General features: G+C 43.2%; 1 protein-coding gene across 6 annotated transcripts in view; it reads left to right on the top strand.

The window, feature by feature from the left end:
• ZMIZ1 (zinc finger MIZ-type containing 1) overlaps window positions 1-14813 on the top strand; it is a 479207-nt gene that overhangs the window by 288937 nt on the left and 175457 nt on the right. For all 6 annotated transcript variants that reach the window (XM_073686020.1, XM_073686021.1, XM_073686023.1 and 3 more), the window contains one exon: window positions 8346-8423. The gene's annotated coding sequence lies outside the window, so the exon portion shown is untranslated. The remainder of the gene's footprint in view (window positions 1-8345; window positions 8424-14813) is intronic.

Here is a 14813-nt window from a genome sequence, read left to right as displayed (position 1 = left end):
TTATTAAAAAAAACAACAACAAAAAAAACAAAAACAAACCAATTGATGGATTCTGTCACTTATTTATTTATTTTGCCCACCATTAATGCCATATTGCTTTACAGATGACATCATCGTCACTATCCCCATTGTGCCAATCTGCCATTTTAATTTCCGTATATTTCAATTTCCTTATATTTCCGATCGATCCAAATTCCCTATCAGGCTTTGGAGTGTGGGAGGAAGCCCATACAAACTCCTGCCAGATGTTTTCCTTTTTGGGATTTTCACCCAGAACCCCAGTGATGTAAAGTTAAAGTTCTAACCACTGAGTCACCGTGCTGCCCATACCCGGCAGAAGGTACATTATGCTGTGATTCTTGTGTACGTGTGATCAAATTGATCTAGACAGCCTTCAACTCAGATCTCAAGTCAAGTTTGGAGATCTTTGCCTTGTAGTAACTCACTTTGTATGTATTTCTCACACTGGGGTTGCTGACTATGGATTACACGATAGCTACTGAGGATTTTAGTTTACTGAAAATTTTCCTTTTTGATAAGTTACAGAAACTTTTGTATAGGGGCGGACACAGACTGTAGTGGGCCCCTGTACAAGAAATTTTTGCCCCCCCCCCCCTGCCCTTCATAGGGCAACAAAGTTATGTAAACTTAACCCCCCCCATGTGCATCTCTCACCCCCCCATATGCAGCTCTCATCCCCCCCATGGGCAGCTCTCATCCCCCCATGTGCATCTCTCATCCCCCCATGTGCATCTCTCATCCCCCCCATGTGCATCTCTCATCCCCCCATGTGCATCTCTCATCCCCCCATGTGCAGCTCTCATCCCCCCATGTGCAGCTCTCATCCCCCCATGTGCAGCTCTCATCCCCCCCATGTGCAGCTCTCATCCCCCCGTGCATCTCTTCCCCCCCGTGTATCTCATCCCCCCATGTGCAGCTCTCATCCCCCCATGTGCAGCTCTCATCCCCCCCATGGGCAGCTCTCATCCCCCCATGTGCATCTCTCATCCCCCCATGTGCATCTCTCATCCCCCCCATGTGCATCTCTCATCCCCCCATGTGCATCTCTCATCCCCCCATGTGCAGCTCTCATCCCCCCATGTGCAGCTCTCATCCCCCCCATGTGCAGCTCTCATCCCCCCGTGCATCTCTTCCCCCCCGTGTATCTCATCCCCCCCTCGTGCATCTCTCATCCCCCCATGTGCATCTCATCCCCCCCGTGCATCTCTGATTCCCCCCACTCCTAGTTAATTAATTGTATTTAAAAAAAATAAAACTTGTTATACTTACCCCCATGCGATCCCTGCAGAATCCTGGCTCTCGTCCACGTCGCTGCCACCAGGTTCTCCTGACTTCCGGCCATGTGACGGCGCCGTCACATGACCGGAAGTCAGGGGAATCATGAAGGCACTGCCGCAGCAATGCTGCACTGCTACCCAGAGGAAAGCAGCGCTGAGATGTCCCGGCGCTTAGCGCTCAGCATGGGGCCGGGGGCCCAGGGCCGGCACCAGGCTTTTATGGGCCCCGGGCGAAAGAGTCTCAGTGGGCCCCTTTAACACATACCACGATTCATGATGCACAGATACCGAAGAGAAATATATATATAGTACAATGCAAAGATTTCACTTCTTACATTACATGAGTGATATCTATTGTAAATTCCACAATAGCTCAGAAACCAGCGAATCGCTCCACACAGTATACTGGCCCCCATAAAATGCTCCATACAGGAGACTGTCCCCCATAAAATGCTGCATACAAAATACTGGCCCCCATAAAATGCTCCATACAGGATACTGGTCCCCATATAACGCTCCATACAGGATACTGGCCCCCATATAACGGTCCATACAGAATACTGGCTCCCATATAACGCTCCATACAGAATACTGGCCCCCATATAATGCTCCATACAGAATACTGGCCCCCATATAACGCTCCATACAGAATACTGGCCCCCATATAACGCTCCATACAGGATACTGGCCCCCGAATAACGCTCCATACAGAATTCTGGCCCCCATATAACGCTCCATGCAGGATACTGGCCCCCATATAACACTCCATGCAGGATACTGGCCCCCATATAACGCTCCATACAGAATACTGGCCCCCATATAACGCTCCACGCAGGCTGTTCCCCACACATAATGCCCCACGCAGGCTGTTCCCCCCCCCACATAATGCCCCACACAGGCTGTTCCTCCCACATAATGCCCCATGCAGGCTGTTCCCCCCCCCATATAGGATATCACCTCCCTTATAATGCCCCATGCAGGATGACCTCCCCCTTCCTTATAATGCCCCATGCAGGATGTCACACCCCCCCTCGCTTATAATGCCCCATGCAGGATGTCACACCACCCCCCCTCCCTTATAATGCCCCATGCAGGATGTCACCCCCCCCTCCCTTATAATGCCCCATGCAGGATGTCACACCCAGCCCTCCCTTATAATGCCCCATGCAGGATGTCACTCCCCCTCCCTTATAATGCCCCATGCAGGATGTCACACATCCCCCCCCTCCCTTATAATGCCCCATGCAGGATGTCACCCCCCCCTTATAATGCCCCATGCAGGATGTCACACCCCCCACCTCACCCCCCTCCCTTATACTGCCACAGGCCTCCATACAATAAAAAAAAATCAAATACTCACCTCACTCCTCACCTGCTGCCGCTGCTCCGGACTCCAGCGTCGCCGGCCTCATCCCGCTCTGCGCTGTGACTGCTCAGGAGAGAGCGCGGTGTAAAGACGTCACCGCGCCCTTTGACCTGAGACGTCACAGTGCAGCAGCCGCTGAGGATGCAGGAGCTGCTGCGGAGGCACGGGTAGGGGTAAGTATTGTGCCGGGTGCTGGGGCCCTGAGCAAGCGGGGGGGAGCGGGCGCTGACACCGCTCACGGGTCCCATAGCGCGCGGGGTGCCCGACGGTGAGGGCCCCCCCTGCCTGCTCAGGGCCCCGGCATTTGCCCGGGTGCTGACGCCGGCCCTGCGGGGGCCCCATGAGGAGACGCACAAGAGGGGGGCCCCAACGGGGCTCCGAGGGGGCCCCGACTGGCCGGGCCCCATACTGGAGTCAGGACAGTCATGCCCTGATGGCGGCCTGGCTGGAGGGGCCCCCTCTCCCTCGGGGCCCCCGTTCAATGCACGGGCGGTTGGTCCGCCCCTGCGTTTGTAATTGAAGGGGTTCTCCAGTTATTTAACCCTTTCACAACATGCTCCGTACATGTACGGTGCATGGCATGTCTCCCCCTTTCATGTGGGCTCTGGCGCTGAGCCCGGACCTTTCCCAGCACATGACAGCTGATATGATCAGCTGTCATATGCCCCTAACAGTCGCTGGTGGAATCGCAATCCACCCGCAGCAGTTAACATGTTAAATGCCGCTGTCAATCTCCGACAGCTGCATTTAACATGGCTGCTCCGGAAGCACGTCACTAATCCCGCCCATCGGCGCCTGTGTCACCTGACCACATGTCAGGAGACCCCTGCGGTTGTCATTGCCAGGATGCTTTGAGTGCCACCCAGCGGTCGGCGCTCATAGCAAGTGAACATTTTTGCTGCACACAGCAGGGCTGTAGCACAGGCAATCGGATGATCGCAGCTTCTATTCTCCCATGGAGACTATTAAAGCTTGTGAAAAGTGAAAAAGTTGTTTTTAAAAATATTTAAAAAAAATCAAATCATCCCTCTTTTGCCCCATTCAAAATAAAACAATAAAAAAATCAAATATACACATATTTGGTATCTCTGTATTCAGAAATGCCTGATCTATCAAAATATAAAAATAATTAATCCGATCGGTAAACTGTGTAACGAGAAAAAAAATCAAAAGTTCAGAATTACGGTTTTTTGGTCGCCATAACATTGCAATAATAGGTAATCAAAATACTACGCCAAAATATCAATAAAAATGTCAGCTTGGTGCATGAAAAATAAGCTCTCACCCAGCCCCAGCTCACCCAAAATGGAGACGCTACAGGTTTCGGAAAATGGCGATTTTTCTTTTTTAAAAATTTTGGATTTTTCACCACTTAAATATAAAGAAACCTATACATATTTGGTATCTACGAACTCATAATGACCTGGAGAATTAAGAATGGCAGGTCAGTTTTAGCATTAAGGGGAACATGGTAAAAAAAAAAAAACAACTCTGGAATTGCACTTTTTTTTGCAATTTTACCACACTTGGAATTTTTTTCCCGTTTTCCAGTACACAATATGGTAAAACCAATGGTGTCGTTCAAAAGTAAAACTCGTCCAACATAAAACAAGCCTTCACACGGCCATATTGATCAAAAAATAAAAAAGTTATGGCTCTGGGAAGAGCAGGAGCAAAAAACGAAAGCCCAAAAACGGAAAAGGTCCACGGCGTGAAGGGGTTAAACTTATCTATAAATGTGTGTGTGAAATATCAAGATATACAACTTACTGATACATTTTAATTAACGAAGGTGCCCTGATGTCCAGACATTGGCTTTGTGCTTGGGAGCTTCATTTCTGGCTAGTGTATAATATAGGAGAATGGGTCCTTTGTCAGCATGTAGTGCTGCGTGTGAAGGGGGCTGGCTTTTGGGTTTGTTTAAATAGCTAAACCAGTCACCTTGCCTGTCCCAACGGATACAGAGACACACAAATTATAATTATATGGCTCGGCTTCTGAAGACTTTTCTGCTTACTGGAAAGGATCCTACTGGCTCCTCGGTTCTATATGGTGATAATGGTGTGGTGCCAAAGATACTTGCATACTATATTTGTAACCTTTTGTATTTCTGTGATGTTATTGTGGGGTGCACAGTGGCTTGGTTAGTATTCTGTGCTGTGCTCCTAACAGTTTTTTTTATCTACTACACACTTGCACCCATCCTATCCTACCACCTCCTAAGAGTTCAGGGAATCATTGTTGGGGGGGAGATAACTGTAATTGTTTCATTGGTATTTATCTGTAAACATAAAACAGAAAATCACAGCTCTTAGGGCTAAGTGCCCACGATGCAGAAATGCTGCTGATTTTTCTGCATCTCCCTGGCAGGAAAAACACATGCGGATTTTACTATATAGTGTGACCAATTTGTCAAGCACTTTTCCAAGTGATGCTAAAATCGATTGGAAAAGCGCTTGATAACCGCATGCAGAAATGCATGTGAAGAACGCTTCTACCTGGCAAGAAAAACGCATGTAAAATCCGCATGCGTTTTTCCTGCCAGGGAGGTGCAGAAAAAATCAGCAGCATTTCTGCATCGTGGGCACATAGCCTTTTAATTTACAAACCAAATGCAGTTTAAAATGAAATAATTAAAGTTTTTTAATCTATCCACATAAAAAGAAAGACTATATTGTACTTACCATAGTGAAAACAAAAAGACAAAAATAAATATGTATCATGGATGAAATCTAGTACAAATGGAGTGTTACTCCGCCAGCACTTGCCCACAACAGAAGCTTGCTCTGGTCATAGCTGTTCATCTATGCCGCTCTCATCTATACAGTGTATGAGGGCTGGGACAGTACAAACATTTTTTATGTCCCGGGAGTACCCCTTTAACCTCATTCCTCTCAAATCTACCTAGTACAATCACACGGCTAATCCAAACCCAGCAGGACTGTTTACTGTAAACTGTCTTTCCATTACATATACAGTGGGGAAAATAAGTATTTGATACACTGCCGATTTTGCAAGTTTTCCCACCGACAAAAAAGATCTTGTGTTTCTTCCATTTTCTAATAATTGTGCCAACAGTTGTTGCCTTCTCAACAAGTTGCTTGCCTATTGTCCTGTAGCCCATCCCAGCCTTGTGTAGGTCTACAATTTTGTCCCTGGTGTCCTTAGACAGCTCTTTGGTCTTGGCCATGGTGGAGAGGTTGGAGAGTGATTGAGTGTGTGGACAGGTGTCTTTTATATGGGAAATGAATTCAAACAGGTGCAATACAGGTAATGAGTGCGGAGTAGGAGGGCTTCTTAAAGAAAAACTAACAGGTCTGTGGGAGCCAGTATTTTTGCTGGTTGGTAGGTGATCAAATACTTATTTCATGCAATAAAATTAAATTTAATTATTTAAAAATCATACATTGTGATTTTCTGGATTCTTTTTTTAGATTCTGTCTCACAGGTGAAGTGTACCTACGATAAAAATTACAGACGTCTCCATTCTTTGTAGGTGGGAAAACTTGCAAAATTGGCAGTGTATCAAATACTTATTTTCCCCACTGTAGGGGCAGAATGAGATGGAAAAGTAAGACCACGTTCACAGGTTCAGTATTTTACATCAGTATTTGTGATAAATACAGAAGTGGTGATGTGTTTCTATTATACTTTTCCTCTGATTGTCCCACTCCTGGTTTTGGCTTATAAATACTGATGGAAAACACTGATCAAATACTGAACCTGTGACTGTCGCTATGTTCTGAACCACTTTCTCCTTCCTTTTCATCTATGAGTTTAAATAATTTCTATACATATAAAAACTATCACTTGAATGACAGTTTCCCTGTGCCCTATAGCTACACATCTTCTATGAGCCATCTAAAAGCCCATTAGCAGTCTGTTCATAGACCACAGATTAGTTAATCTGATGACTGCAGGACATATTCAACATCTCCTATCACAATTACTACTACTGCTGCAGCCTTCATTCCTATACTGATCTGGGTATATGAAACTGGTGGTCGCTGTAATTACCAGGATGATGCTGATTAATGCTTTTTTTTTTTTTTCACCAAACCGTGTATTTGTATACACCAGAAGCTTGACAACTCCAAGCTTACAAAGGGGTTAAGTTGAGGAGCCGTGAAACAAAACATTTGAATGGCCTGTTGGCAGCTCCTAATGGCAGATATACTGCTTTCCTCCAGCTTCCCACTGATAGCACATTGCTGAGGTGTAGATTCATGACTTGTGTTCCCTCCACCCGTCCAGTATAACAATGGTGCTATTGTTTGAGAGGATCTGCACTCAGAAAATGTTCTACTGTTCACAGGCATCCTCCACAACTTTCTCTAAAGAGAATATAAAGCTGCCTTGGTGTGCTAGAAATGCTAGGGAGCAATGTTTTATTAGGAAATGATTTTCCAGGATTTTTCTGGAGCACACGGGGTGGAGGGAGCGCTCATCCTCCCTGACCTTGTGTTTTGCCTTACAGACATTTTCTGCTTTGAGAAGAGAATAACCTTTTTTATACCAGTAAAAGAACAGTGGTAGCTATTGACGTGAAATCTTCAAATATTTTACTTTGACAGCTGTTAATGAGGAGTTCCTAATACTTATTGGGCAGAGGATGATTAGTCCTAGAAGGCTTTCTGTATCTGCGTTATCTTTGTATAGCAGAGTCCCCATTTACAATGGTAATCCAATACATTTACCGTTGATCCATGTTAGTTATTGCAGTGGCTGACCTCCTCTAGTCTATGAAGATGGCATATGTAAACTAAAATTTGCACCCATCCTATACTTCAGAACTCAGTTATCTAATATAATCTTTGGGTTCAAAGCCATTTTATTGTATTCATCTTTTTTTAAATTTAATTTGTGTTCGCCAATAGAGTGGTGGCAGAATTTTATCAATTAATTACAGATATGTCAAGGTTTAACTTGAAATAACTTGCGTTAAGTTATACAGTTCATTGTGATACCAAATCAATGCAGTTTTGTACCATCCATTAAAAAAAATGGAGATCGTATGTGTGACGGATGTCTGATAGATGGCTGACCGAAGGCATCCATAGGATGCTTTTCATGTGTGCCATCTCTTGCCATACATTTTTGTATATGTTCGGTCCAGAGGCAAGTTAATGAAGGACACATCTGTACATGTCTAATCAGAGAATTTGGAGCTCTGAAACAAAGGTGTTTTTCCACCAAAAACTTTAATGCTGTAGTATCTAGATAGCAGACGATCCCCGCTATTTATGGCCTATCATATCCATGTCATATGGGCTAAACACTTTTGATGGAAAAACGTTATTCTTCTGCTAGTGCCTGGTGGAGAGGTTTATGCAGGGAGACTAATGTCACAGTTCTTTAATGGTTGTCTCCAAATTCAACTTTCTTTTTAGCAGCCATTTGTATATTTTCAGAGAACTTCTTTGAACATAGCAATTAATAAATTAAACCATCTTGGTAAAATGGAACCTATCAATGCCGAAAATGAGAAAATACAGTTTGCAGATCCTTCGAGCATTTCAGAGAAAAACATACGGGGCTGTATTCGTGCAGCCAGGATGTAATTCATGCTGCCCGGGGTTTAGGCTGTATGAATCAAGTTACAGATTTCTTTTAAGCAGTGTAACATTACAACGGAAATTTGGATAATTAAGCAAATATATTTTTCTTACAATTTATTTCAGGAGAATGGATTTAGACAAGTAAAAGATGAAAAGGAAGCACGAATAGCCTGAAGGGAAAAAGTGCATTGGGAAATGCAGGTGAGTGCTCTTCTACATACCCTTAAGCTCAGTCATTGTTGGAAGGAATGTAGGAAGTTAAAAGAAGGCTATGCTTTCTATACCTATACTTTCTACATGTGGGAAAAAAATAAAACAAATGGATGACTTATTGAATGATGATTCTTTTTTTCTAAGATCAGTTAAGTCCTATTCACATTTAGGTCTCTGCACGGGATTTGTTTGACACAAATCCACTGCGAAATTGCATAAAAATCCACCTGTGTGTGTGTTATGCGGGTATTGCTTTTGGTCTTGCTGCAGATTTTGTTGCAGACTTCAACATGTACAAAGTAAGGGTCAAGTCTTTGATGAACGCAGGAAGTAAAAAAAAGAATCGTCATGCCGTGGATTTGAAAATTAACATTGAATGTAATTTGACATGCAGAAAACGTCCAGAATGTGATGATGATTTGTTAAAGAGGTTTTTCAATGGATTTTAATTTAAACTCAGTAGTTCAATAATAATTCAATGAAAAAGGATATAAATAAAAAAAAAAAAAACACCACAAAAAATACGGATGAAGCAACCACTCACAAACGGCGGCACGGTGGCTCAGTGGTTAGCACTGCAGCGCTGGGGTCCTGGGTTCAAATCCCACCAAGGACAACATCTGCAAGGAGTTTCTATGTTCTCCCCGTGTTTGCGTGGGTTTCCTCCGCGTTCTCCGGTTTCCTCCCACACTCCAAAGGCATACTGATAGGGAATCTAGATTGTGAGCCCCAATGGGGACAGTGCCCATAATGTCTGTAAATTGTCTGAATTGTTAAGCGCTGCGGAATATGTTGGCGCTATATAAATAAAAAGATTATTATTATTATTATTATAAACCTACCAATTCATGGAGGGGGTTGTCGCCTAGAATTATAAATGCACACGGAGAAGGCTTGTATATGGCGCTAGTCACATAGATACATGTGATGCACTGTCTGGCTTACAGCCTATTGATGACCCCCATACTATTAGATCAGGCGGGCTGCCCAGCAAAATATAAATGCACCCCACAAGGACAGACACCCCAATTAACTCAACCAACACTAAAGGGCCTGGATGCATCTTGCATAAAAATGAAAAAATGTTCAATAGGAAGATAAAAGCTATGTATAAAATACATAAGGCATTGATCAGTGTTTTGGCCAAAATATACAAGCTTGCAACCCCCATAAAGGGTCCTCATTAAAGTAGTTCCTCCAATTGATGCTGCTCAACTCATTCTGGAACAGTTTTGCTTTTTCTTCTGTGCTCCTGTGTTACAAACATATGTCCCCTGGGAATTCTGTACAAGTTTTACCTTCGACTAACTGGGCATGTACCTCAGAACTTCCTTGTGGCTTTTTCTCCTGTGATGCTGGCCAATCAAAACACTGACGCTCCCTCTTCCAGAATCGGTTGATCAACACCAATTGGAAGAGGCACTTTGTTTAAATAACAAAATTCCATTGAAATGTCCTCTTTAAATCTCATCTACATAGGCTGCAGATTTACCACTGGAAAATCAGTGCAGCAAAAATCAGTGCTGTGGAGTCGGAATCGAGAAGTCGGAGTCGGTGTCCAATTTGGTGGAGTCGGAATCGGTATAAAATGGACTGACTCCAACTCCTAAAATATATAATAAATTGGGTACAGTAGTTCAATTCAGTTTGTGGGGAATATGTTTTCCATTTGGGAAAGTTATGAAATGTCCTATAAATGTCTGTCCTATTCCTGATCTAAGGGTCTAGACTTTTAGCTGAGATGAATCTGTGCTACAGTAAATTTATCACTTAAACATGAGCCATGTATGAGGGAGTCAGATTTGGAGTCGGTGTCATGGAAATTGAGGAGTCGGAGTTGGAGTCAGAGGTTTTGCTTACCGACTCCACAGCCCTGGCAAAAACGTGCATTCACGTTAATGGAGCTATGCTGCAATGCATTTGTAAACCATTGCCTTAATGAATTATATCTTGACATGCTGCTAGTCTTCTTTTGTAAATACTCTCCCTGATGATCTGCAATAAGAGGTGAAAAGCATTGGAGTGATGAGGGACAGTTAGGAATGCTGCCAATATTTGAATGTAAGGAATTTTAGCTAGGGCAGACTTAGAAATCTGAAGGGAATCAGGAAGCTAACCATAATCTACCACAATATACAGAACTGTGCAAAAGTTCTTTAAAAATAGAAGTGTTAATAGTTTATTTTTATCAATTAACAAAATGCAAAGTTAATGAACTAAAGAGAAATCTAAGTCAATTCAATATTTGGTGTAAGCACCCTTTGCCTCAAAAACAGTAGTAATTCTTCTTGGTATACTTGTCACTTGCACACTTTTTTTTAAAGGAACTCGGCAGGGAGCTTGTTCCAAACATCTTGGAGAACTAACCACAGGTCTGTGGATGAGGCTTGTGCAAATTCTTTTGTCTATACGTGTAATCCCAGATAGACTCGGTGTTGAAATCAGTGCTCTGTGGTGCCATATCATCACTTCCAGGACTCATTGTTCTTAAAGGGGTTGTCCACTACTAGGACAACACCTTCTCAATCTGAATGTTTGCCTCCTTTAAAATAAACACTTATACTCCCCTCACGTGCCGACTTTGTTCCAGTTGTGTTGGCACTCGCATTCCCAGGGCTAACGTGAGATTGGTACGTCACACAAGCCCTACTCTCAATCAGCGCCGGCTTCACTGTCCTGTTGATGTTTGATATAACAAGCTCAAGAAGAATGTGAATGCCAACTCCACTGGAACAGCACCGGCACGGGAGGCATGTATAATTATTTTTAAATTAAAGGAAGCAAACATTCAGACTAAGAAGGAATTGTACTACTAGTGGAGAACCCCTTTAATGACATTGGCTGTATATTTGGGGTCATTTTACTGCTGTAGAATACATTTAGAGCCAATCAGATGCTTTCTTAATGATATTCTCTGATGGATAAGTATCTGCCTGTATTTCTCAACATACATATATATATATGTACATAGACATACAGGTGCATCTCAATAAATTAGAATATTATCAAAAAGTTAATTATTTCAGTTCTTCAATACAGAATGTGTAACTCGTATATTATATAGAGTCATTACAAACAGTGATCTATTTCAAGTGTTTATTTCTGTTAATGTTGAACATTATGGCCTTCAGCCAATGAAAACACAAAAGTCATTATCTCAGTAAATTAGAATACTTTATAACAACAGCTTGAAAAAGGTTTTTAAAATCCGAAATGTTGGCCTACTGAAATGTATGTTCAGTAAATGCACTCAATACTTGGTCTGGGCTCCTTTTGCATCAATTACTGCATCAATGTGGCTTGGCATGGAGGCGATCAGCCTGTGGCACTGCTGAGGTGTTATGGAAGCCCAGGTTGCTTTGATAGCAGCCTTCAGATCGTCTGCATTGTTGGGTCTTGTGTCTCTCATCTTCCTCTTGACAATACCCCATAGATTCTCTATGGGGTTAAGGTCAGGCGAGTTTGCTGGCCAATCAAGCACAGTGATACTGTTGTTTTTAAACCAGGTATTGGTACTTTTGGCAGTGTGAACAGGTGCCAAGTCCTGCTGGAGAATGACATTTCCATTTCCAAAAAGCTTGTCAGCAGAGGGAAGCATGAAGTGCTCTAAAATTTCCTGGTAGACGGCTGCGCTGACTTTGGTCTTGATAAAACACAGTGGACCTACACCGGCAGATGACATGGCTCCCCAAACCATTACTGATTGTGGAAACTTCACACTAGACCTCAAGCTGCTTGGATTGTGTGCCTCTCCACTCTTCCTCCAGACTCTGGGACCTCGATTTCCAAATGAAAATTGGAACTCTGTGACCTTGTGGAGTGTGTCAATGACTGCCTTCTGGACATCTGTCAAGTCAGCAGTCTTCCCCATGATTGTGGAGCCTACTTACTCAGACTAAGGGACCTTTTTAAATGCATAGGAAACCTTTGCAGGTGTTTTTTGTTAATTATTCTAATTTACGGAGTTAATGAGTTTTGTGTTTTCATTGGCTGTAAGTCATAATGATCAACATTAACAGAAATAGATCACTCTGTTTGTAATGACGCTATATAGTATATGAGTTTCACTTTTTGTATTGAAGAACTGAAATAATTTACATTTTTGATGATATTCTAATTTAGTGAGATGCACCTGTAGTTGAGTAGATAAAACACGCATCACGCTTCCTTTCGAAATCAGAAGATGTCCAGCAATGTAAGCTCAGAACTTGCAGCAACCAGTGGAACCCACCTACACCCATGTACTATTTGGAGAAGTCTGGCCAGAAGTGGTCTTCATGGAAGAATTGCTTTCAACAAATGAAACTGGTCAACTGACTCAACTATGATGAAAACATAGAAACTGGCTTCCAGATAAATTGCAGCAGGTGCTGTGAATTGATGAGTCAAAATGTGAAATGTTTTGCTGTAACAGAAGGCAGTTTATTCGCTGTAGGACTGGAGAGTATTACAATAATGCATGTCTGCAAGCAATGGTGAAGCATGGTGGAGGATTCTTGCCAGTTTGGGCTGCATTACAGCAAATGAAGTTGGGGATTTGGTGAGGATTAATTGTGTTTTCAATGCTGAGAAATACATGTATAAAGTTATCCACCATACAGTACCATCAGGGAGGCGTTTAATTGACACCAAATTAATTCTACAACAAGAAAATGACCCTAAACACACAGTCATTAAGAATAAGGAGTCCTGGGTGAGATGACATGGCTGATCTCAATGTCATCAAGTCTCTCTGAAGGATTTGAGACCGAAAGATAAGCCTTATACACAGAAGATCTGTGGTTAGTTCTCCAAGATGTTTGAAACAACCTCTCTGCTGAGTTCCTTTAAAAACTGTGTGTAAGTGTACCGAGAAGAATTGATGCTCTGATGCTGTTTTGAAGGCAAAGGTGGGTCATGCTAAATAATGATTTGATTTAGATTTTTCTTTTTTTTTAAGTCACTTTATTTTTAGCAATTAAAAAATTGCAAACTACTACCACTTCTATTTTTGAAAGCATTCCTTCTTTGCAGTATATTTTTTCAACACGTACCTAAAACTTTAGCACAGTACTATGTATATATTCTCCTCAACATTAAAATTGCAACACGAAAAAGAAAAATTAGTGGAATTACGTAAATCACAGAATCACTTGACATGTGCAAATGATAAAAAAAAGGAAATTAAATTTTCAGAACATCTCAAACCTGTATCAACTATGAGCGCCACATGCAGAAATCCCCTCAGTTACACATCTTGGCTGCTATCAATGAGGTTATTAACGGATCTCTAAGGACTGTTCTGCTGCTTTGAATGATTAGGGCACAAAAATCATCAAAATCTGTTGCTGGCAGCTTTCTTTGCAATTACCGACTATTGATGTCAGAGATGTGGTGAATGCGAGACAAGTCCGGAGATGTTGCTGGCCAAGATAACATATTTAGGCCACGCAGGCTACTCGCCTTAACATGAGCAACATGCGGCCTGGAGTTGTTGTGCTGAAACAGCTCCTAGGACACTTTGGAGAAATGTCCGTACCACAGGTTCCACCACCAAATGAATGTAATGCCAAACTGTTAGTGTACTTAAAATGAAGATGAGAGGGATTCAACTACAGAACATTATGCCACCCACTCCCTGGAGCAGGATTGGTGTGACGTTCCCTTTTGAAGGCCTTTTCATGTTTTTGTCCATGTGGCCATGAAGAAGATTTCATGAGAGAACGTCATATCAGAAAAGCATAGCTTCTTGTTTGTTTGCTTGTTTTTTAACCAAACTGCAGCCTGAGGAGAAATGTTTTCCAAAACCGGAAAACCCCTTAACACAATATCATGCACATATACGTGATTCTTGGGGTAAGTGCGTGTGGAGAGAGCTTGACTCCTGAGCCCTCTCCACACGCAGATATCGGCTGTATTCAGCTGCCGGCATCTGTCGCCAAAGGCCCCGTCACACTTAGTGACGCTGCAGCGATCCCGACAACGATACGACCTGTCAGGGATCGTTGCTGCGTCGTTATGTGGTCGCTGGTGAGCTGTCAAACAGGCAGGCTCACCAACGATCAGGGGAGCAGCGACATCGTGGAAAGAATCTTTCCACGATGTCCTGCTCCTGGTTACCAGCCTGCTGAAGCAGGAGCAGGCTGGTAACTATGGTAAACATCGGGTTACTAGGGGCACACGCGCACTTAGTAACCCGCTGTTTATCATGGTTACCACTCTGCTACGGTGAGCGGGAGGTTACCGCTCACTTTAGCAGGCTCGTAACCATGATAAACAGCGGGTTACTAAGTGCGCGTGTGCCCCTAGTAACCCGATGTTTACCATAGTTACCAGCCTGATCGCTGCTCCCGCTGGTCACACACAGCGATGTGTGCTGACCAGCGGGAGGGCAACGAC

The sequence above is a fragment of the Phyllobates terribilis genome, unplaced genomic scaffold, assembly GCF_046119375.1.
Source record: "Phyllobates terribilis strain yellow unplaced genomic scaffold, ASM4611937v1 Scaffold_5__5_contigs__length_657084704, whole genome shotgun sequence".
NCBI lineage: Eukaryota > Metazoa > Chordata > Amphibia > Anura > Dendrobatidae > Phyllobates > Phyllobates terribilis.
The sequence above is the reverse complement of the archived record's forward strand: the minus strand, read 5'-3'. Positions and strand labels throughout refer to the sequence as shown.